Source organism: Corvus hawaiiensis, chromosome 4 (assembly GCF_020740725.1).
Source record: "Corvus hawaiiensis isolate bCorHaw1 chromosome 4, bCorHaw1.pri.cur, whole genome shotgun sequence".
NCBI classification, from domain to species: domain Eukaryota; kingdom Metazoa; phylum Chordata; class Aves; order Passeriformes; family Corvidae; genus Corvus; species Corvus hawaiiensis.
In genome coordinates, this window is record NC_063216.1 from 77,741,409 (window position 1) to 77,765,033 (window position 23,625).

At 52.4% G+C, this 23,625-nt stretch overlaps 1 protein-coding gene and 1 long non-coding RNA gene across 6 annotated transcripts in view; one reads left to right on the forward strand and one right to left on the reverse strand.

The window, feature by feature from the left end:
• Positions 1-16,252, reverse strand: part of PLXNA4 (plexin A4) — a 430,780-nt gene extending 414,528 nt beyond the window's left edge. The window contains exon 1 of one of the 4 annotated variants that reach the window (XM_048300844.1): positions 16,055-16,252. The gene's annotated coding sequence lies outside the window, so the exon portion shown is untranslated. Of the gene's footprint in view, positions 1-13,777; positions 13,861-15,134; positions 15,436-16,054 lie in introns of those variants that run through there. The other 3 variants (XM_048300841.1, XM_048300842.1, XM_048300845.1) reach the window with 3 other exon arrangements.
• On the forward strand, positions 13,789-23,106 carry LOC125324673. 2 transcript variants are annotated; one of them, XR_007203061.1, is made up of 4 exons: positions 13,789-13,876; positions 17,530-17,620; positions 18,850-18,984; positions 21,922-23,106. It is a non-coding gene; the product is annotated as an uncharacterized LOC125324673 (long non-coding RNA). The 2 variants fall into 2 exon arrangements; XR_007203062.1 differs by having other exon boundaries at positions 18,850-18,969.
• The last annotated feature ends 519 nt before the right edge of the window (positions 23,107-23,625 follow it).

The following is a 23,625-nucleotide window of genomic DNA, read 5'->3' on the forward strand; positions in this document are numbered from 1 at the left end:
TAGCTGTGGTAGGACAGGTGTTACACAGAAATCCAGCAGCAGAAAGGGGCACGTGAGCCAGGCAGCCTGCAAAGGACACTTTAGTTTGCACTAAGAGGTTTGAGATCTGGGCTGTGCTACCCAGAAGAAAGTTATTTGTTTGCCAAGCCAGCTGCAAGCAAAGCTCTAATTTAATCCAGATCCAAATACCATCTGCTTTGTTCATCTCTGCTCACACGGGATAAAGGCACCTGTAGCTGAGACAGGAGGTGTTTTTAACGTGGGGGGTGTGCAAAGGTCACCTCTGTTCATAAAATGCTGCTCAGAGGAAATGGAGGCCTTGATAACACAGGTTTTAAGATGTGAAGAAACACCATTAAGCAGATACCCAGGTGCTAAAAGAGTAAGGCCCACAAGTACTGTACCAATGTGCACTCCAGCCTCTAGGCCTCACCTGCTACTGCCTCCACATCTCCACTTACCCCTCTCTCCAAAACAAGAACTGCTGCTCTATTCCCTCACCTCACAGGACCCCACAGCTGCACTTTGAATGCCACACAAACCTCAAATACCATGAAAAGCTGTAAACCTGTGCCCATGCCCCTCTGCCCTTGAAGATGCAGTCACAGCTGTTAGGACACGAGGCAGGAGCATCCTCCCTGCTCCTGGAGAGCATCACCTGTGCTCCACCTCCCAGGGGCCTCAGATGAAGGGCTGGAGGACACAGGGCCTTGTCCTGGCTCCTGTGTGGTTGGGACATACCCTGGGTTTGGCTGCAGGTGGGTTTTAATGACATGAGGCATCACTCAGACAGGAGGCAGGGCTGGAGTATGCCCTTGACTCAAGAGTTAGAGCCTGAAACGTTTTATCTTGGACTAGAGGAAAAAGGCAGAGGGAAAGAGGGAGGGAAATGAAGTTTGGGTTGTTAGTGGTGGAATTAGGCTGAAAACAGCAGTGTTTTGTACTGGGTGCTGTTGTTCTTTTTAGGACAGACCTGGGGAGTGCATCCAGGGGCCACTTCTGGGCTTATTTATACCTTTACCTTAGTAGAGCAAAATTATAGTGGCAAATAGAAAAAAAAGGGATTATTGAAAAAGGGAGACAGAACAAGGCAAAATGGCTTTAAATTGAAAGAGGGCAGGTTTAGATTAGATGTTTGGAAGATATTCTTCCTTGTGAGGGTGGGGAGGCCCTGGCACAGGTTGCCCAGAGAAGCTGTGGCTGCCCCTGGATCCCTGGAAGTGTCCAAAGCCAGGTTGGATGGAGCTTGAAGCAACCTGGGATAGTAGAAGGTGTCCCTGAGGGAAGCTGGAACTAGAACTTTAAGATCCCTTCCAATCCAAACCATTCTCTGATTCTCTGAAAAAGCAGCAAGTCCACACAGGAACTCCCAGGCCAGAGGGACCCTTGCCAGATCAGCATCAGGAAACACCCTCAGGAGCACAGCACCAAAGCCCTGCAGCCAATCCACGGTCATGGCTCAGCACCCCAAACCCCGACCTGTCCTCTGTCTCTGCAGAGAACAGGAAATCCCCAGCAGCTTCCTGCAGGAGGGAGCCCACAGCTCCCAGCTGTGCTCCTGCCAGAGTGCTGAGACAAAAACCGCAGCGGCGTACGCAGGTGTAAAACCGCTATCACAATTCAGTGGGTTATTGATAACAAGGTATTTCTCCTCTGGGGCCATCTGCATCCCACACACCTCCACAAATCTGGCACTTTCCTCTTCCAGTTACAACAGCCAGGGCAGATAATTCCTTTTTTCCTCTGCCTTCAAGCCATGCATGAAGGTAGACCTCAACAGGCAGTTTCCTGCTCCAGACCATGCAGACAAACGTTGTGCCAAGCCCCATGAACTCAGAACTGAGGTTTTTTTTCTACCAAGGTGCCAGGAATAATACAAATAAACTCTTCTTCTCTCCCTGGCTTTGTATCTACAGCTCCCACACATCACTACCAGCAAGGCTTTAAAACTAAAACAGACTGGGCCTACGTGGCTTGAATTTATTCTGGAAATTTATCTCTTCTTGCTGAAAGCTCTGTGTTTGCTTGATCTTCCTCCCTTCCAAGTCCTACAAGTGCCACATGTTGCACAGCTGGATTCCTGACAGAGAAAGAAAACAGGAGGGAAGAGAGAACAGATATTATACATATATATTTATAGAGATATATATACATGAATGCAATGGCCAAGGTTTTCAAAAGTCGCCTGTGAACTTTGGCAAAGTGGCTTCAAATATCTCCAAGGGACCTGTGCACAGGAGAGACAGAGCTCTTGAGCTTCCAAAAATCCGTTCTCCACAGGCAGAAGCAGAAGGAAAAGGAAATGGGGCTCCAAAGGACTTGCTGCTCTGAAGATGCTCAAGACCAGCTCCTGTAGGAAAGGACTTACAGCAAAAGCTGTGCCAGGGAAGGCTGGAGATAAGGCACCCAGGAGGAAGAAGGACAGATCCATGTGGCACTGAGGGAAATGAGAAGAATTTTTAATTCTCAAACTTTCTGGGCTCTGACTACTAAAATAATAATGTGTTTTCCCAGCTCCAGGAGAATTTGTTCCCCCCCCTGCAGCTGTAACAGGGGAATATCCCTGGTCCCCCAAAGACAGGGGCAGCAACATCCAGTGTGACAAGCCAAGGATAAAGCACGGAAAGCTGAGGGGGAGAAAGCCTGTTCATCTTGAGCAGCATTTGAAAAAAAAAGCCCAGCAAAGGAGAAAATGAAGAAAATGTTATTTCCTTTGAAATGGAGTATTGCACTCTGTAACGGGAGGCCGGGGGGTGGGGTGGAAATCAAACCCCAAAGTGAGCCAGAGATTCAGTTCATAAACACAGGAGAAGGTCAGCTTCCTCATCACCAATAACTCAGTCCCAAAGGAACCCAGCATGGCATTTGAGACAGGGCAGATATTTGATTCCTTCCTCTGCGTGGGGAGCCTGACACACACACCCTCCATCCCCTGTCCCCGTTCTCCAGCACATCCCAGCCTTGCCAAGGGCTGGGTTGGGCCCCTCCTGCAGCCACCCTGCCTCAGCAGCAGCAGGAACAGGTTTGAAATCTGCTTGCTGAGCTGAGGAAGGGATTATTTTTGCCCTGTGCTTGAGAAGAGGCAGTGGCTGTAAAACCTTCTACCTGAGCCCAGCAACAGCGAGACTTTGGGAGAGGCTAATTATGGGTGGTGAAGGAAGTCCCCCACAGGCAGAGAGCAGTGGAGAAGAGACAGGCAAGCACAGCCCTGCACCTGGAGACCTTTTTGCTTGTTATAAAATACAGCTGATTCTGCTGCCTGTGTTCCCAGGGAAGGCGAAGCAAGGCAGGAGAGAAGACAACGACCAAGCGAAACCAAGAGGCAAATCACCGAGTGAAAAGACTTCAAGCATCTCACTGCCACTTTTCCATACCCTTGTGCAAGTATGGAGAAGCCTCAGAATTATCCTCCCGCATGGAAATACCCAGAAGGAGGGGAGGCAGAGCAGGGAAGCAGCCTGTTTGGCCAGCAGGGCTGTTAGTGGGGCAAATGTGGCTCAAAGCACCCCGTGCATCAACCAGAAGGAGGCACGGAGATGTCTGCACGTGTCCATGCACAGCCAAGGACTGGAAAGCAGATTGTCATGGAGCTCCAATCTGCTTGGGATCTCCTCCAAGCTCATGACACCTTGTGCTGTCCCACTTGAGTGCTCGTGGCCAGGGTCCAGCTGAGCCACTGGGAAGGATGAGAATTGCTGCACAGTCATCCCCTACCCCTTAGAGACCCTCAGAGACCCCTTTGCCATTGGCAGGGCCTGGACCAGCACCTTCTGAAAAGCATTAAAGCAGCCAAGCTCAGCTGCAGCCACATTCCCAGACACAAAGGTTTGTCCAAGATTGCTCTATTTATTCCCGGTTCTGAGCTGGAGGAAAACCTCAAACTCTTTTCTTTCTTCCCTCTCCTCCCTACAAGCTGGAAAACATCCCTCTCCCACCAGCATCTGATCAAGGGATGCTGGAGGAAAAAGGAAAACTGGTTTTTTGCCTAAATCCCTCCTAACTCCAGCTATTGCAGCCAGCCTGCTCTTCCTTCTCCAAAAATCTGGACCTGCAAAACCTTTCCTGAACTGTGAGGGAGAATTGGCAGTGATCTGTGAAAAGTGCAGGGTGAACAGATTGGCATTTCCCAAGCATGTGTAGTTTGCATTTGTGTGTAGCAATGTGCATATAAATGTGTATTTTTATGTATATGTATAAAACATACACACACACACGTATATATCTATATATATATGGATGCATGTAGCTGTATTTAGGGAAAAAGGCATCACAACTTCCACCAGAAGATAATGAGAGAGCTGGGAACGTGCAGGCAGCACGATGCAACTCCAATCTCCTCCTTACACTGCAGGACAATCAAGACTTCTTCTCTGAAATGAATGCAGAAAAGGGCCCAAACAGCTGGGGAAAGGGTGATGCTTGTGAGAAATCGGCTTTTTTTGTGGCTCATGCATTGCAAAGTGTGTGTGTGTGTGTGTGATGAGTCAAAGTCTGAGGGCTGCCTTGTGTCAGCCATTGACTGTGCCAATGACAGCAGCTCCCGACAGCCTTTAATAACACCACTTACAGACTCTGGAGCAGGGGGAGGCAGCAAAGGGGGGAGGAGAGTACTTCCCTCACAGGCTGGTGCACAAAGCATCCCCAAGCTCGCCAAAATGTGTCACAAGAACCCGTTGATGGCTCCATAATTGCAGCCCACGCTGCAATGTGTTGTTCTAAGAGGCAACAGGGAGCACAGCCAGGAGAGCAACTTTGGGTACACAGGGGTAAAACGTGGCCAGGAGGACATGGGGACATGCTGGGCTCAGGTAGGGATGGAGCAGGTGGTGGTTTAGGGGCTCATCCCAATCACATTCCCTGGTGCAGCAAGGTATCTCCATGTGTTCACACCCAGGTTTATAAGGAGAAGCAACCAGGAGACAAGAAATTCCATGCAGAGTAGGTGAAACGGGGAGAAGTATGTACAGGAGACTCCTGGAATATGCAGGTCCTGCTGCCTGCCTGTGCCTTGGTTCTCCAGTATGAAGGGGGGAAATAAGTCTGATGGATCCTGGGAAGCTCCTGGAAGGCTCCTGGTGAAGATGCTAAAAATCCCCAGCTTAGTCCAGATTTGGAAAGCTTCGGGAAGAGCTTCGGGAGCACATCATGTTCTGATTATTTACTTCTGTGAGCTAAGGAGAGACCTACTTCACACACCACCTCCTGGAGAGGCGGAAAAATCAGACATGTAAAATAAGAAGGAAATGGAAATCGACTTGATAGCTCCTTCCCCTTCCTAATGGGGAATACTTACCTAATTAGGCCGGCTTGCCATTTCCTCTCCTTGCTTTCTTTGAGATGTTATGCGGACAGAAATTTGTCCTAAAAGTTGTTACTTTCGTTCAGAAGCGTCCCCTTGAGCTGTTTGCCTTGCTAAGGCAGGCAAGGGCAGCACCTCCATCATCAAGGAGGGAAAAAATGCCTCCTGAATGGCTCTAAGGGATGCTGGTTTAAGCACCCAGCTCCTGCTGCACCTGCCTCACCTCCCTTCTCCATCCCTCACCCAGGCAGAGGGTGCAGCTCCAAGGTGCCTCCTGCCCTTGCCTGGCCCAGGTGAGCAGCTCCTGATCTCTGGGAGTGACCTTGGAGGCCAGGAAAGAAAAGCCAGGGGATGCAAAGATGCTCTGAGTCCGGTGGCAAAAATGACTCTGCCCTCAGTGAGCTTTTGGAGACAAAACTGAGACTGGATGATCTCAGGGCTGGTGGGATCCACAGGGACTCCCCAAACCAATCCCAAATCCATTCCACCACTTTGATGACTTCTCCAAAGCACATATCCAAGCAGCTAGTGCAGCTCAGAGTGAAGAAAAAGGGGTGGTAGAAGGAAAACCCAAACCCTCCAGACCCACATGGACAAGGGTGATCCAACCAGGACACAGCAAGTTCTCCTTTCCCACAGCCAGCCCAGCTTCCCTCCTTTCGGAGAGGCCCCACTCTGGTGGTCTCCCCTCACCGGGAGAAGGTGTTGGCGCATGCAGGACGTGCAGGAACATCTCCCACCCCACAGGATGGTCCCAATCATCACTGCAGCAGAAACAGGCTGGACGTGACCCTACACTAGGGACTACAGGGGTCTCTGGCACAGTGAGGGGTCAGCATTCATCCCTAGACCCCTACACTGGACCCCTTTATCTGTCCTTCCATCTCCATCTCCATCCTACACTTTCCAGGAAGGCCCCCCCATCCCCCTCAGCCCTGCTCCTGCACCCCAGGAGTTTTTTCTCTTCCCTGCAGGGAGCAGAGCTTCCAAGAAGGAAAATGCAAAGCCCAAAGGGAATGACTTCAAGCAATGAGACAGGCTCTGCAAAGGAAGGTGTTTTATTCCTGCCTGAGGGGGTGCTTTAAAGAACCTCCTTTTGTTTCCTCAAAGGCGCCGAAAGAGGAGACCTGGAGGAATCCAGGGAACTGACTCTGCAAGCAGCAGCAGAGATTTCCCCGTGCCCAAGTCTCTCCATACCCAGCGTCCTGCACTGGTCCAGCCATTCCTGCATCCCTCCCCACCCCATCTCCCAGGGGAGCACCTGCAGCTGAGCCCAGCCCTGCACCTGCAGCACCTGTGCAGGGTGTGAGAGGAGGGGCTGAGCCACCCCCTGCAGCTGCTCCAACCAGCCCTGAAACTTCACCTCCCTGTTGTTAATTCTGCATCCAGAAAAGCTGCGTTGCTTTCCTTTTTTTTCCCCTTTTTCCTTTCTTTCTTGTTGGTTTTTTTTTCCCTACTAGGCAATTTCCAGGGAACAAGAACTGCACAGCTAATCCCTGCTGCAAGCCAAGCCAAGCCAAGCCAAGCCCTCCCCTGCCCCAGCCAGAGAGGGAAAGCATCCCCATTCCTCTCCCAGTGCCCCTGGACATCCCTCCACCCTCCCAGCCTCCTGTCCTCACCAAGCCACCCCTCTGCAGCCACTGCAGCATCCTCAGGGCTGCCAGGGTGTGAAGGACAGCAGGAGGGAGGGAGGGAGCTTTCCTTGCAGAGCCACTTCTGCAGCACTGCCAGCTTCCACTGGCACTGTGAATCCAGTGGCTGCAGGCAGGAGACCCCTTTGCATCCCTCCTGCACCTCCTGAGCATTCCCAAAAACAATGGATGTGCTGGATAAATGGGGTCCAGGCAGGACCCCTTGCTGCAACTCCCAGCAAGTGCATTGCTTGGCACCCAGCCTGCAGAGGACACCTGCTCCCTCCCCCTGCACCCATTCCTGGGGAGCAAGACCCCCGCCAAAGCAGGATTTGTCCTGCCCATGGCAACTGGAAAGTGATGGTGAGAGCAGGCAGAGTGACACCCTGAGCAGGGCTCGCTCTGCCTGGCCTCTTGCAGCCCTGGAGGGGTGCCCAGCTCCAGGGTAGCTCAGCAGAGCAGAACCCCAGGCCAGGAGCATCAGAGGAGCTCCCCTGCCTCCCAGCGCAGAGGGCTGGGCTTGCAGATGAGAGGGACTCCAGCAAACATCGAGGAGCAGCAGAGGCAGAGGTAAGAGAAGGTTTTTACCCAGCAATCCCTACAAGGTGCTGCGAATGCAGCGTTTGTGCCGGGTGAACAGACATATTATGGCAGACCCTGATGCCAGCCCTTCGCCCCCCAAACGGTGACAGTGATTACCAGCTTGGAAATAACTAAGCTCATTAGAACGAAACGCTTCGCCCAAATCCCCCTCCAAAGGAGGGATCTGACCAAGGAAGGGACCTGTGATGGGAACATACTGGGGGGATTTGTTTAACCAGATCAGCCCGCTGGGCAAGCACAGCACGGTTCCCTGCCTCCAGCGTGGCTAAAGCCGGGATTCCCGGGAAGCTTAACCCCCCATCCCACATGGACAGGGTGGGCACTGTCCCACAGCTAGCATCGGGGTCTTCTGGGCACAACCCTGCTTTGAAGGGAGGAAAAGAAGCACCTTTCAATAATAAATAATAATGCTAAGTATGTGTTTCTATAGCAACTCATCACCATAGCAGCTCGGCGCAGGAGGGAAACTCAGAGCTCATCCCGCCGTCTTCAGGGTGAGGAGGCAACTGCCCCCCCAGAGGTGGCTTCAGTGGTGGCAGAGATGGGACTTGAAGCACAAAGTCACCCTCCAGGTTGTCCCTGAGCACTGCCCTCCCTGGGGAAGCTGTTGGGATGATCTGGAGAGGAGCAGTCAGGGTGATGGGAGTATGAAGCACCAGGTATCGAGGTCACTGCAACCCCCCAGTCAGCCCTGGGATCCAAGGAGGGATGGGGGTATGAAGTCTCAAAAGCACCCAGTATTGAGGTCATTGCAAGCCCCCAAATCAGTCCTGGGATCCAGGGTGGTTGGAAGGAAAAGAGGTTGTGACAGGGGACAGCCCCACCATCCAGCCAGGTGGGCGCTGTGAAGGGGAGAGTGCAAAAGGTGAGGCACAAACAAAAAGAGGAAATGGCCCGAAATTATCCATGCAAGTACCAACCCCCCAACTCTTACATGTCTCAGGATAACAGCTTACAAGTCTCCACGTGTTGCTCTGCTTTTAGCAAGACCCAGAAATTCGCACCAAACCCTGACAAAGAGAAGCAGTTTCCCAAAACAGCCCAAAAACTCACTTTTTCTAAGGCACACATGCCCACCTTAATTTGGGTGTGGGGATTTTCCCCCCTAGATAATCCATTAAAGAAAAATCCAAACCTTTGATTAGCTCCGCAGTTGGTGTTGTCCCAGCTCACCCCCTCTCCCTGGCAGGGCTGTGGTGGCAGAGCCTTTGCCTTCAGTATAGAACAGCACCTCTGAAAGCCTCTTCCCAGCCAGCAGAAGAAGGTGACACTGCCCAGGAGTGGGACAGTGGCCATTAGTGACCATCATCCATGGACATCATGCTATTCCTCAGGCTGGTGAGTGAGTTCCCAACCAGGCCCACCCTGGTTTTACTCACTTTACAAAAAGTGAGTCATTTTTAAAGGTCATTAGAGCAAAACAAGAATTAGGTGATGGCTGAAGGGACAGTTACTTCTAGGAAACCACCCCCACTCGATAGATGGGGAAACAAGAAGCCAAGGAACACACTCAGGGCCATGGGACAGCTCTCCATCAAATCCGAGTGTCCCTCTGGCAGCCCAGGATAAGTTTCCCTAAAGTAAAATGAAGCTGTGTAGCACACCAAGCACTTGCTATTCCATCAATAGGCAATTGTAACAGGATACACCTCCTTAGTCTCTAAATGAGTTTTCTTTCCAGCACTACATTATAGACAAATCCCCTGCCACAAAAAACAAATAAATCCCTTTTCACAATCAAATATGCTCTAACCAAGTCAAACAGGGCCACACGCACGTGCAGCGAATCCGCAAAGCTTCTCCCAACTTCCCGGCGTGACCGTCCTCCCTTCAGGTGAGGAAAGAGGTGAGAAGGAAAGGAAAAAAAGAACATTTAACAGGAGAAACGAAGTGGCAATTTCCCAGTTCAGCTGGGAATCAGTACGTGGGGTCCTCGTGGTTCCTGTTCCACAGGGGCTGAGCTCTCGCCGCCGAGCCCTGACTGACACCACACCAGCGCTTGACTTACGAGTGCTTCATCCCGGCAAGATATTTTTAATTTAAACCTTGTCACAGCTGAGGACGAAGCCATCCAGGCTGTGATTTACTGCTAATTCATCCCTCTGATCCCTATAACTCTAAACTCAAGTCACCAAACAGCAGAACTCCCAGACACTCCGCGGTGAGGCTCGGCATGAATGAGCGTCAGGGGGCTGCTGGCGGCAAGTGCGAGTTCCTCATTCAGAAGAAACAACAAGTATGTAAATATTAACCATCTGCAGGCCACCCCCAGCCCAGCATCACCTCACTATTTCCCAGGAAACACCACTGGGGATAAAACACCTCCACCAGCCTCACCTTTCCTCCCTCGTGGAGCATTTTAAGCTCCAGGAGAAATATCACGGAGGTCGTGGAGCCTCATTTCGCAAACATTTACGTGCATTTGGCTGCGAGGGTTCACGCAGGATCAAGATTTATCCCTCTGGCCCTTGCAGGAGAGCAGGGGAGGGGGAAAGGTGTGGGTATAGATCATGCAAATGCCTGTAATGGAAACCTAGCCCATGTTATCTGCATTAGAGCCATACATTCGTCCTGTCAAAAGGATGAGGCAAATTCAAGTGCCAGTCAAATGCCATAAATTTATTGCCAGCGGCTGGGTGGGAAAGCCCCAGAAGATCAGTGTATGGATAATAGAGCTGGAAAGAAACTCCGAAATCAGGCATGAAAACCAGGAGAGTCAGAGGTGCAACAGCTCCCTTTTGGGTCACAAGTGCAAATTCAGGCACAATTAACAGGACTTTTTATTTATCCCTATGCAAAAAAAGCCTGGGAATCTCAGCCACTTGACTTTTGGGTCTGGATTTTGGTTTCACTGCATGAAGCACTTAAACAACCCTTTTTAGGGGGGAAACCCCTCTCGGCAGCAAAGCCTGGAATAAAAGCAAGTCACAGAGTCTGCAAATGACCTCTCTCTCTCTCTAGGGGCTCCTCTCCAGGTGAGGTCAAAGCCACCTGATGAGAGGCGGCATAGTGGGACAGGGATTCCACCTGGTCACTGCTGTCCCTCAGGTCTTCAGGCTCTGAGTGTTGGTGTCTTCTACAAACATTAGTGTTTGAGGTAGGAACAACTGGGAACACTTCAGCAAAAATTTGGCTTCCTCCACGGCTCCAGGAATCACCTTGGAAGGGAACATGTCCCCAGCAGGGTTCACATCAGCTGGAGCTGAAGTGCCACAGGTGTCAAAAATGAAGTGGCCATTGGGTTTCTGGGTTTATAAACCAAAAGGTGCCTGTTCAAGGCCTTCAGAGCATCTCTAAGGGCTCACAGAGGGGTTTTAGTCCTCAAGGAAAGGATTGAGGGCAGATGCCACACAACACTGGGTTCTGTGGCAGGGCACGCAGTGTTGGCACCTCTTACCCGGGCGGCTGCTCAGCCCCTTATGACGAGCAACCACTCAAGGATGAGGCAAACTGACAGAGCTCATGCACCAACAAAGAACAAAAAATCCCAGACTGTTACTTGGGATGAGTCAAAAAAACCCCAAGGGAGAATGCCAGATACAGGAAATCACCACACAGGCTGTAGGCATCTCAACACGTCATGCTTGCAGTGATCTCTCCATTCCCAAAGGTGATTAAAAGCATTTTGTAGCAAATGTTAAAGGCACTGGGACCGAGGTCCATGAGAGCGCAGCTGTCCCCAGGCCAATGCACAAACCCAAAATGTTAGGCTGTCCCTGCCCATGGCAAGGGGCTGGAACTAGATGATCTTTAAGGTCCCTTCCAACCCAAACTGTTCTGCAATTCCATGGTTCTATGATGCTTTCTCATCTCAAGTCACCCATTTGCCATTTTAACTGGAAAAAATTCAATCCTGAAAATGCCCTCCTCTGTCCAAGGGCTGCTCTTGGCCATTGAAGCATAACCTAAAGGCCAGGGCACCACTCCCTGCTCTCATCACCAGGTCCCACTTGGGGCTCAGTTTGCATTTCAGGCTGCTGAGGGAGAATTCCCATCAATAAACGTGGACTGAGTCTTTTGCCTCGCCATGCCTCAGTTTCCCAACCCACACCACAGGAATGGAGTAGATGGTTATGTCTTAAAACCCCATGCCTCAGTTTCCCAACCCACACCACAGGAATGGAGTAGATGGTTGTATTTTAAAACCCTTCAGAGTCTGAGTGAAAAACACGTGGGCAGCACCACGCAATTTTTTCTTTTTTCCTTTTTTTTTTTTTTTTTTTTTTCTTTTTTCTTTTTGTCACAGGCTCCTTGAGAGCTCAAAGCTGAGGAATATAAAGCACTTTTCACAGGAAGACAGTCACGCAGGGAAGCACGCTCATCACTGATGCCCTGCAGAAAGGCAGTGGGCAGCCCAGACTCTCTGCACAGACGGGAAGTCTCGTTGCCTTGGGCGCCTGGGGCGCTGCTGTCCCTTCACTGAGTCTTGCAAGCCAGAAGGAAGGAGTAAGAAAGAGCCCTCTGAAGCCTTTCAGAGGGCCAGAAAGGTTCCCCAAATGCTTTTTGTTAGAGGATCAAGCAGTTTGAGGGCTTTGCTGGGGGGAAGAGTCACAACCCGAAACCTATCCCTGGGTGGGGAGGGGGATTCGTGGGCAGGACATGAGACTGCGGAGTCTCAGCTCTGTGGGACCCCACTTTAGAGGGGGTTTGTGAATAATAAATCCAGAGGAGCCAAGTGATTCCCAGGTCACCATGCCATCCTGCTGCAAGACACATGTGGGCAGTGCCAACCCCCAAACTCTGGCACTGCCGACTCCAAAACTCAGCAGCCCCACCTCTGACACCCCCCCCAAGTCAGAGCCCAGCGTGGAGCACCAGCCCACAGTGCCAGCATCCTTCTCAGCTTCGCAGGAAGCTTCTCAGAGGTCCCTTCCAAACACGAAATTGATTCCCACACGGTGTTAACCCTCGGCACACCCCGAGCATCGTAAGACCTTGCCAGGCTCTTCCCACGAATCCACCCCCGGCACGGCGAGAGGGAGCCTGGTTTTACTGCAACCGCTCGGCATCGAGGACATCGGGAGGCAGAGACAAAGCGATTCAGTGCAAGGAAGGAGATGCAACACAAAAGGGGCGCCGGCATCCCCCCTCCCCTCCTCAGCCTGCCAAAGTAGAGGAATCGACATGAAACCGGCTCCGGCAACCCAGTGCCCCCGGGATGGGGCTGCCAGAGACGGCTCCTGCCTTCCCGGCGGCGCAGCTCAGCCGCTCTCCCGCCTCTGCTCAGCCCTCTGCTTTGCCACATCCACAGGCTGCCGAGCGCCAGGCTCGCTGCGGTGCAGGGAGGGATGCTGGCAGGTGAATCCGCGAGGAAAAGCTCAAATATTCCCTCTCCCCGCGGAGAAGTTCAGCATCTCCCTTTGGGTTTGCAGCATCCCTCCCCAGCCGGGCTGCGCGCTGAGCACACTGAACGCCAGCCCTCGGTGCCTGCAAGGCAGTTACGATCATCAGCAAACGCTTCCCTACAGTACCGCGATTGATCATCAGCCTGGATCCTAAAACACCCGTCTTGGACATAAACAACACTTAGATCATGCGGCTGCCATTTATTTCGCGTGGTATCGATACCGCCGAGCGCCACACATTGAAGATGGGACAGAGAGAAAAAGCCTTGGACTGGTCCTTTCGGAAAGGAGACACCCCCGTGGAGGGTGGGTCTGGGCAGGGGAGGGAAGAAAACCCCAGGTTTTCGTGCCGGGGCTGGGGTTGCGTGTTTAAACCTGGCTGCACACGCGAGGCAGACACACATCTGTTGCACCAGCTCTAGCGAAGGATCCCACACACAAACAAACAAGCAAACAAACAAACACGCACTTCCCCCGGCAAATAAACCACAAATAAAACGCTGCTCGCATCTCCCGGACCTCCAGCCAGTGGCTTCGGAGGTGGGGTGGGGGGGAAAGCACCTAACCCCACACTGGGAGGCACACGCCGTAATTAAAGTCACAGAGACGGCAAAGCCCGTGCCCCCCGTGCCCCGCTGGTCCTGCCCGCTCGCGGATCTCACCGGCTTCTACAAACAAGACCCGGGTGAAACAGAGGGCAGGGAAAGAAAATAAGTTAGCGCGCTTTCCGCCTTCCAAAATATTTGTATAGGACTGGTGCACGCTCAAGATAAGTCCCTAGAAGGCTGCGAGCAGTTGCATCGGCTGTAAAAATCCCCTGGCAGCATCATTGTTCCCGCGGAATGAGAGCATCCCCCGGCAGTCTCCGGGGTCCCGGTCCAAACCTCTGCACCACTCACCCGCACGATTTGGGAAGCATCAGACCCCCCTCGCTTTTCCCAAAACCTCTCATCCCAGGCATCGCATCCCGGCAATGGAGGGAAGGCACGGACAATCAGGTGCGTTTCCAGCGAGCTCTCCGGCACGGCTGCCCGGCGGCAGGGCTGGGAAGCAGCGCGGGGTGTGGAAGTTTTATGGGAGAGGTGCAGAGCCGCACGCGTTCCACCCGGTCTTTCCCACCAGGGCGAGTCCTGCGGGTCCCACCCCCGCATTCAGCACCGCAAACGCCGCATCCCTTGCCGGCACGGGGAGCAGATGGAGCCCCGGGAGGAGGATTTCCTCCGGGCTGGGGATGGAGCAGCCACATGCAGCCGCTACAAACCCAAACAGCCCTGCCGGGGCTGAGCAAGTGGGTTTGTTTATCTGGGAGGAACTCATCTGCTGCCGGAGTATTAGATTTCCACCAAAACAATGTGCGGCTCGGTGTTTAGTCGCCGTCTACATAATTTAAGGGCATATGTCTGATAAATGCAGAGCATCAATAGGCAGGTTTTGGTTGCAGCACACACATGCACCGAATGGAAGGAGGGAGGTTTAGCAGCGCTGACTCCGCAGCCGGGATTTGGGCAGGAAAACTCCCCAGCACCTTGCAGTAAGGGAAGAGACGGGGGTCTGCCCTTCCCTCTTAGGTGTTCACCACCGGGGGTGGCCCCTGTCCCCGTCCCCGTCACCCGGGAGGTTGTTATCCTCCGCGGGAATAGAGCTCTGCCTCCAGCCCCGTCCAGCTGCAACCTCACCGGGAGCAGGAAAAGTTTGCAAATGCCTCCAGCCCCTCGCCCGAGGAGAGCTCTGGAGCATCGAAAGGGGAAAATACCCCCCGAGGGGAGGAAAATCCGCAGCCGGGGGACGCCGGGGGTGATGAGGGACGGGCTGCACCGCTGGAGCCGCTACCTCCGGGGAGAAAAGTTGAGCCTTGTGCATGGGGAAAAAGCCATCGGGGAGCCGGGAAAGGGGGACACCGAGCATCGCGTCCCCTCCGCGCTGGGGATGTGGAGAAGGGGGGCTCCCCGCTGCGCCCCCCCCGCCCAGCATCCTCCCAAGCCGGGCCGGGAGGGGCGGAGGGGCCGTGCCCGAGTCCCCCGGCTCAGCCCGCTGTCCGCGGGGGCCCCTGCCCTCCATCCCCGACCCCCTTCCCAGCACCCGGGGGTGGGGAGCAGCGGCGGGGGCGCCTCCCAGGGCCCCCCCCTCCTCTGCCGCCAGGTGTGGAGGGCAGGTACCGCTGCAGCCCCGCCGGCCCTCTCGGGGCATCCTCCGGGGCATCCTCCGAGGCATCCTCCCGCAGCCCCCGCTGCCCGGGCGGGGCGGGGGGCTCCTTACCTGGGAATGCTCCTCGCTTGCTCTGGGTGGGTTTTGGTGTGTATATATATATATAAATATATATATATATATTATTTTTCTCTCCTCTCCTTTCCCCCCACTTCAGTCTTCAGAGCAGGCGCCGCATTGACACTGCAGATGGTCTCTGTGTGCGTGTGTGTGTGCGCGCGTGTGTGTGTGTGTCTCTCTCCAATCCCAAATACTCCACGGAGGCGGAACACGGAGCCCCTCTCTCTGCACTGGGCAAACCGTGTCTGGCTCGCCCAGAGCCGGGGGGGGGACTGGGGAGGGAGGGGGGGAGAAACGCAGCTCCAGTTTTCACTCCCCCCCCAAATCACCCCTTCCCTCCCCTCCCTCCCTCAGCCCTTCCCCCCCCCCCCCCCCCCCCCCCCCGCCTCTAAATCAGCCCGGAGTAGGGGGAGCCAGGCAGCGGAGCAGGCAGGCGGGGTGCAGGCAGGGGGATGCAGGCAGGGGACGCGCTACGGGGCCATGCCCGGCTCCGCGCCCGGCTCCGCGGCCTCCCGCCCGCCGGGGAGGGCTCGCACTGCGGCTGTCTCGCCAGCCAGCCCTTCCTCCCCAGCCCTCCTCTCCAATGGTGGCTGCGGAGCCGGCTTGGACACCCAGGCTCTTTTGCAAACACAGGCACACGCACAGGCACACACCCCTTTCCCAAAAAAAAAAAAAAAAAAAAAAAAAAGAAAGAAAGAAAAATTGAAAAAAAAAATAGCCGGAGAGGTGTGGAAGTGCGGTGACAGCGGCAGCCCAATGCACCGGGGAGGGATGATTAAAAATAAATAAATAAATGAAAAATTAAAGCGATAATAAAAATCCCTTTCTATTCTTTTTCTCTTTCTTTCCTATTTTTTTTTTTAGCTTTGCAGAGAGTGGCCGGTTGCTCCTCCTTTCTCCAGCCCACCCACCTCTGGGAGAGGGGAGAAGGCGGAGGAGCGCAGGTTGTCTCTGGAGGGGGTCCCCCAAGGCGCTTTTCGTCGTCCTAAAGTTTGCAGGGGCTGGGGAAAGGGATGGGGACGGGGAGGGGAGCGGGGCCGCCTCCCGGGGCTGCCAGAGCCGCCGCCGCCGCTCTGCCACGGCTGGAACTCCGGCTGCCTGGATTCCTCCTCCTCCGGTGCCTTCTCTCGCTCCTACTCACTACTGACACCTAGGCTCTCCAGCCTGATTGGGCTAATTGGGAAACGTCTCTGCCCCAAAAAAATAAAAAAAAAGAATAAAACCCAAAACCCACTCACGGAATCAACGCATCTCGCTGCCTCCCCCCATCTGCTCCTCAGAAAAGCCCTTCCCGGCTTTGGCTGTCATCTCCCTTGCTTTTTCCCTGCCTCCCCTTCGCTCTCCAGGCTGTGCCCCTCTGCTTTCCTCCGGCTTGGACCCAGCGAGGAGGGGAGCGGATCAGAGAGGGCGTGGGGAGGCTCAGGGGAAGATCAATCTCTCAGCTCGGGTGAGCAGTAATCCTGGAGAGGCGCTGCAAGCTGCTGCCCTGGCCGGGGCTCCCTTTAACTCCCGGCAGCAGCAGGAATAAGATTGTTTGTCAGAAGCTGCCAGTGATTCCTGCCTGAGTTTGGTGCCCCCCAGGCTGCCGGGACGCCCCTGGGAGCAAATCCCACTCCCACAAGATCATTCCCTCTGTGAGACCCGGACTCCTCCCTGCAGAGCTGGCCAGAGCCAGCACCAGGGCAGGCAGCAGAGGGTGGGAAGGGAAGAGATGCTCTCGGGGTGTTGATAGCAACAGGGTGCTCCCAGGGACCCCCGATTCCGTGAGCATGGGCGCCTCACAAGGGTCTGAAGAAGACGAGAAGCAGCTGGGGGAGACCTCCTCTGCTTGCAGGGGTGTTGGCCATGCCCACATCGGGGAGAAAACTCTGCAAGTGACCCTGCAGCCTCCCCTTCCCCGGCAGAAGGCAAAGGCATCCAGCAGGGATGCAGAGGGTGGCTGGGAAAGGGGGTCCCAGCGCCCACGGCAATCAGTAGCCGAGATCAGAGGCAGCAATTGCCTCTCCAGGGGTTGTGCAGCACCAAACACAGCAGGACTCCCCCTCCTCCCCACAGCCCCCACCACTGATGGAAAATCAGGCTTAATCCAAGCTTTGTATTTTTAATTATCTTAAATTTATGCCACAAAGCACGGGGGCCGGGGGCTGTCTATTTGCATCCTCCAAGATATTTATTTGGAAACAATATCATGTTTTCCTTAAAACAAGTTTTATCTCCCCAGCGCGTGCATGCCTGCGTGCGTGCGTGTGTGTTTTGCCTGAGCTCCAGTTTACATTTCCTGATGGATGGATGGGGATTCACAGCCCTTTTTTTAAGGTGGTGCATAAAATGTATTTATTATTCTTTATCTCCTACCTCTTGCAAGGAGTCATTTGTTTTCATTCAGAGAAATGAATACAATGTGAAGCCTGAAGAGTAATAACACAGCGAAATGACAACGGAGGAACGAGACGGGAATCTGAGAGATACAATGGCAGGTTAGTAACCTCTAAAGATCCCTGCTGCTCTGAGTGCTACAGAATTATTTAGTGTCCGGTCTGGCTCGCAGCTCCATTTAATAAAAACATATGAAAATCTCGAGGAAATTTGGTCTCGCATTTAAAACCTGTTCCGCTAAACACGGATAATCTGGATATGCCCAGATTACTTCCCGCTCTCTGGTGGGGAGGAAGAAATTAATACCAGTTCTTTCTGCTTCTTGAGACAATGGCACGAGTCAATATATCCCCATGCTGTTTGGGTTCATGAAGGAGTGAGTGACAAACGGGACTTTATTTATAGGCCTTTTCATGAACCAGGCAGCGGGGGCAGAAAAGGGTTAGGGCTGGAAAACCCAAATGACCTCCCCTGACCTGTGAATTACTGCAGTAAAAGGGCCCAAGGACAAGGAGGGTTCAGGCTCACCCTGTTGTCATCCAGGGGATATTTTCACCCCCCAGGTCACAGAGACAGCAGAGGTGCTGGGCACCCCCTGCTCTGCTCCTGGGGGAAAACCCAGCGGCACCAAAGCTGCCTCAGCACCATCTGGGACGAGGCAAAGTCCTGTTGTCTCCATCCAAACAACCTTACACACCTGATTTCCCTCCTGCTGCTCCAAAAGTTCCCCCACTGCCCGTGAAGTCCTGGGTGCCAACAGCATCCCTGAATCCCTCTGTGCTTCCTCCCTCTCCAGTGCGTCCTTTCATTTCTTATTACGTTTTCTTATTACATTATTTCATATTACGTGAGCCACACACGGGAATCACTTCCACCAACACCCAAAGAACAGAGAACACCTATTTTTCCTGGAACATCCACCTGTACACTTCAAGACTTCAACAACAAAGAGGAAGAGCCAATTTAAAGAAAGAAGAAAACAAAACAAAAAAAAAAAAAAAACGAGAGAGAGAGAGAGAAGGAAAATCTAAATTAGACCGCGTGGCGATTTTTCTATTATTCTTTCCCCCCGCCATTTTACAAGTTTGTTAAACCAGCGCGGTGTTTAAGTTGCTGAAAGCCGGAGCTGGCTGTTCCAGCTCGGGGCTCCAGCGAGCGCAGGCAGCGCTCAAACCCAACATCGCAGCGCCACCTGCAGCGACTGCGCTTGGTGGCAGCTGCAAAACGCCTCAAACTGGGCGAATCCTTGGGAAAAATCGCCCGGGGAGAGGGCAGCTAACTTAAAACCTTGTTCCTCCAGGTCTCTTTTTCACCCTCTTCTGCCCTCCAGTCTTTCAGGTCCTTCCAACTCGCCCGTCTCTGCCGATACACGAAAGAAAATTGGCTTCTCCTGGGTAGCTGTCACCATCCCTGCTGCTGACAAAAGGATGTCTTTATCGTGCTTGTGGGGGTTGGAAAATTCAGTGTAAGCTGGTTTAAAGCTGGGCCAGGGCTCTGCGTTGTCACTGTGACACCCCAGGGACGGACAGGGTGAGCTCTGCCCCCAAGGGCAGCTCTCAGTCCCGCTCCAGGGGTGTCACACTCTCAGATTTTGGCAGTGCTGCCAGCTTCAGGAAGGGTTGTTGCTGATAGAAAATGAGATGAGAGTGCTACCCAAAAAAAATGTAAGAGAAGAAGTTTGCAGGGAAGAGCAGGATTGTGTCACCTGGTCACCTGGCCACTGCCTTCCTCTTCTTTCCTATCATCTTTGCAACCAGTTTCTGATGATGGGTGGAGAAAAAGCTCTCGGGAGGGTCCATCTCAGCCACCCTCTGTGCTTTTTCCAGCATTTCCTTGGAGTCCTGGGAGTTTGCACTTTGCACTTCTGAGAGGCCCAGGGTCCTGGCTTGGAGCAGAGGGGTGCCACATGCCCTTTCTCCTCTTCCACTGATTTCATGCACAGCCTCTGGCAACTCCCGTAACTCCCCTGCCAGTCTTTGCAGGGATACTTTTTGGGGCCGATTTTTTAGAAGGAAATAATTAAATAACATTTTTATCAGTTATCGAGCATCTCCCCCTTCCCAGCCCTTTAGCAGACACCAAGTGCCAAACAGAGACAAGTTTTGCCGTCTTTTTTTTTTGACCGTTTGTTTGGATGTTTTTTGAGGGAAGTAAAATCTCCTTTCACGTTGTCCCAGGGTCAAATCCAGCCACTCACAGGAGCCACAGACCTGCAGGGTGTGACTGTCCCCTCCCTCTCCAGAGCTCCTTCCCATCAGTTTGTGCTCCAGTCCACGTTAGCATCTGGATTCAGACACCAGCTCACCAACCCCTCAAATTACAGGAAGATTTCCAGAGGTTTCCAGCCCAAATTTCCCCTCTTTGCTGTAATTTCATTACCCTTCTCTCCCTTCCGGTTCCCTCTTCTCTGTCCCCCTGCTCCAGCTCAAGTGTCCCCAGCAAAGTGCCACTTCCACAGAGGACCCGCCCTTCCAAGCAGACCCAGGGATGAGAGAGATGCTCGTTCCCCATCCCCACCCACCCAGAGGGGATTTATGATGTACTCAGGCCGACAGCATCATCTGCACATCTTCCCACCCCATCCGCCCTCTCCCCGTCCCAGCCCTCCCCCTGCCAACTCTCCCTCCACTCACCCCCTTGTGCCCTCCCCCTGCAAACTCCCCCAGGGACAATTTTTCTCCTTCCCCCTTCAAATATTTGTCGACCATTATCGCCTCTGGTCACACCCAGGCTGTCATTTGTCCAAACAAAACAGCAGGGGGATGGACAGGGGAGAGGGGCAGATGGACGGAGGCAGGGTGAGATGGGAGCCAGGGGAGCAGTCAGGCCATAATGATAAGGGGAGTATAAAACCCAGGCTGGGGCTGGCCAATTAAACGAGGGGACGCCTGAGAGGGGCCACTTTGAACCGCAGGAGACAAGTGAAAGGGAATAATATTGGAAGCAGGCAGGTGGAGTGATAAGATACAACCACAGAAAGTCAGACAAATTCATTGTTGTTTCATTTTGGAGGACAATACCAGGAGGAAGAGCAATCAATCCCTGCTCCAGAGGGCTGGAGAGCTTTGGGGGAAGATAAGGAGTGGGATGAGATGGAGAAATGGGTAGAGAGTCAGAGGAAAACAGTCCAGGGACACGCAGGAGGAGCTGGAGACTGTCTGGAAGGAGAGAGAGGAAGGCTGGATGCCGACACTGGGGCTGCTGGATTCAGCTGAGGAGAAGCAGCCCTTAAATCAGAACAAACCCAAAGGGAAATAGGACAGCCTGAAGAGGGGAAGGGACTAATCCAGAGTTTAGGGCTTTAATTTGGGATTTCAGAACCCAGGTCAGACTTGCTGCTGATGCAGCTCCTGGGTAATGGTCCAGTGGATACCAGCAGAGAGATGAGGAGCCAGGATAGAGCTGCCCAGATTTTCCCAGGAAGACACAGAATTCCCCAGCCTTTGCAGCTGGTAACACCCTGGAAAGGTCTTTTGGGAAGTTTGCCTCCCTCAGACAGTGGGGAAAGGATACATGAAATGCACTTTACAGCCTACAGAATGCTGCAGCTAATTGTGGATGTCACTGGAGGCTAATCCTGAACGGGGGGATTTATGCAGACTCTTTCCCACTTTGGCATTTTTCTCACTCAGGGAACATCCACCCAGCCACCTACTTCCAAAAACTTTCAGGAACAAGACATCCCTGCTGCCTGTCAAACATGGCTCAAACTGCCCCAAATCAGCAGTGGGCCCTATGAACAGCGGGGGGTGAAAGGTTTGTTTCGGTAGAACACCAAGCTCCAAAGAAAACCAGAAAATTACACAAACCCAGCCCAACATTTGTGATTTTTTTCATTGCTGCAATTCATGCTTTTTGAGCCAACTGGAGGCAGGCAGGAGGGGGAAGGTTAGCCCATCTTTTTTAGCATGTGGGGTTGGCAGCACACGGATTTACCCACTTAGGGAACGTGGGAGACGAGAGAGGGGGAGAAGCATAAGCTCATCTCAGGATGCTGCGGGAACCCCGGTGAAGAATAGCTATTTCTACATGTCGGCTCCATCACCATGGCATCAGAGAGGAGGAACAGAGGGAGAAATGACAGAAAACGGTGGGGAGTGGGGCAGGGAGACTGAGGAGACAAACAGGATGGGGAAGAGAAAGATATTTCCCTGATGGACAGTGTCACTTGTTAAATAGTTGGTGCACAGTGCCCTGGGCTTACAGACTGGAAGATGCTGCTGGGCCCTTTAGAAAGGACATCTTAACCTGTTCCCAAATTCACAAGAGCAGGTCCTTTCTGGAATGTTGGAGTGGGGCTTGTTCAGTCAGCCCTCCTTTAAAACTTAAAAAAAATATGTATTTCCATATAAATGAATATTCACAAGAAGCCAGCTGCCTTCTCCACTTTGTTCACTGGCAGGACCTGTACAAAACACATGGAATTTGCTCTCCTGTTATCCTGTGCTGGGTGGATTCATCTGTGGTGGAAATGGACTGTGCCAGAGAGCAGCTTTGAAGACCTGAGACCCCTTTGCAGTGCTACAAACTGATGGCGCAGCACCTCAGGTGTACAAATCCCAGCTTTTTTCCTTCTAAGTCCATCTTCTTTTTACCTCCTTTCACCTCTGTGTATACAAATTTCCAAGTAGGTTGGGATAATGGTATGGAATTCAGCCACTGAGGGTGCTTGGAGCCACCACTCACGCTCCCATCAGTAAAATCTGGGATAAGAGCCTTCCCCTCCATGGGGGAACACCATCTAGCACGTGTTATTCCTGTGGATGTTCCCACCACCAGTATTTATTCTGTTTCTGGATCATGCTGAGCTCCCCTCCTCTCTGCTTTCCCCTCTTCCCAACCTCATGGAAATCTCTCCTTAATTCAGGTACAGCAAAAAGGGCACAACGGATTTTTCCTCTCACTCCTGATTATTCTGGTTATTTTCCACCACTTCCCCAAACCATTACCTGCTCCTTTTGGGAATCTGTTCATCCCAAATCCCTCCCGTGTTCTGGATCCTCTGCAACACCTGCATCTCTCCCTTTCCTCCATGCAAACTCTCCAGGAGCAGGGGATATCTCACATGCTGAAGTCGCTCAGCACTTGGGTCAAAGCTTTTGAATGAAACGATCCAACATCACCTCCTCAAACCCAGGTCACTTTGTGCAGCTCCTGGCACCAATATTTTTGTTAAAGCCTTTGAATTAAGTTGCTCCACTCCATCTCTTTGAAGCCATTTGACTTCCCACCCAAGGAACCGGGCAGAAACCTCCTCCCCCTTCCCTCCCCACCTCCCCACACCTCTTGTACAAATCCTCTTGGAAGGAATAAAAGCTGCTGGAGGGTGTGAGCTGGCCACGCATGTTGTAGCTCTTTATTATCTGGCGACCCCCACTCAAATGTACAGAGAGATAATGTTAATGGAATGATGCATTTGCTCTGATCTGGAGCTGTCTCAGAAAGATAAATGCCGAGGCAAAGCAGAAGCGTTTAATCAAAAAATAAACCACCTCAATATGTTGTGTATTATGATTTTTTTCTCCTAAAGAAGCAAAGCTTGGTCCTGTCACTGCATGTTATTTTGCCAGCATTATCTCTGTTATTTCTAAATAATTCCATTTAGTGCTGGTGATGGGTAGGAGGGCTGAGATACAAAATCAAATTAATTAGAGTGACCCAACAAACTCGTGTTTGCATTGCGAGATGCAACATGGCAGCAAATCTCACTGAGAACAAATTGCATTCAAATTAATTTAAGAAAAAAATAATTTGGGGCAGATCAGGTTTATTTAGGATCAATTTTAATAAGCTAAAATAAAGTCAAGGCAATGGGTGATACTATCAGCCAGTCAAAAGCCAACTTTGATAGAGGTTTATACAGCTGAATGACAGTTACCTTCCAAGCAGTTATTAAAAAAGCTGATTTTTTTTGGAGTGGCTTGGACAATTAAAAGAGCACCTCAATTACAGCCGCTGGAGATATTAGTAATGAATAAATTATCCACCAGGTTTGACCCTCCCTTCCTTCACATCATTTCCAAATAATTAATTTCCTTGCCACGTTTCGAGGCGTTGCATTAAATCCACCCGCAGCAGAGGAGGAGCAGAAGTGGGGAGCCCTTCT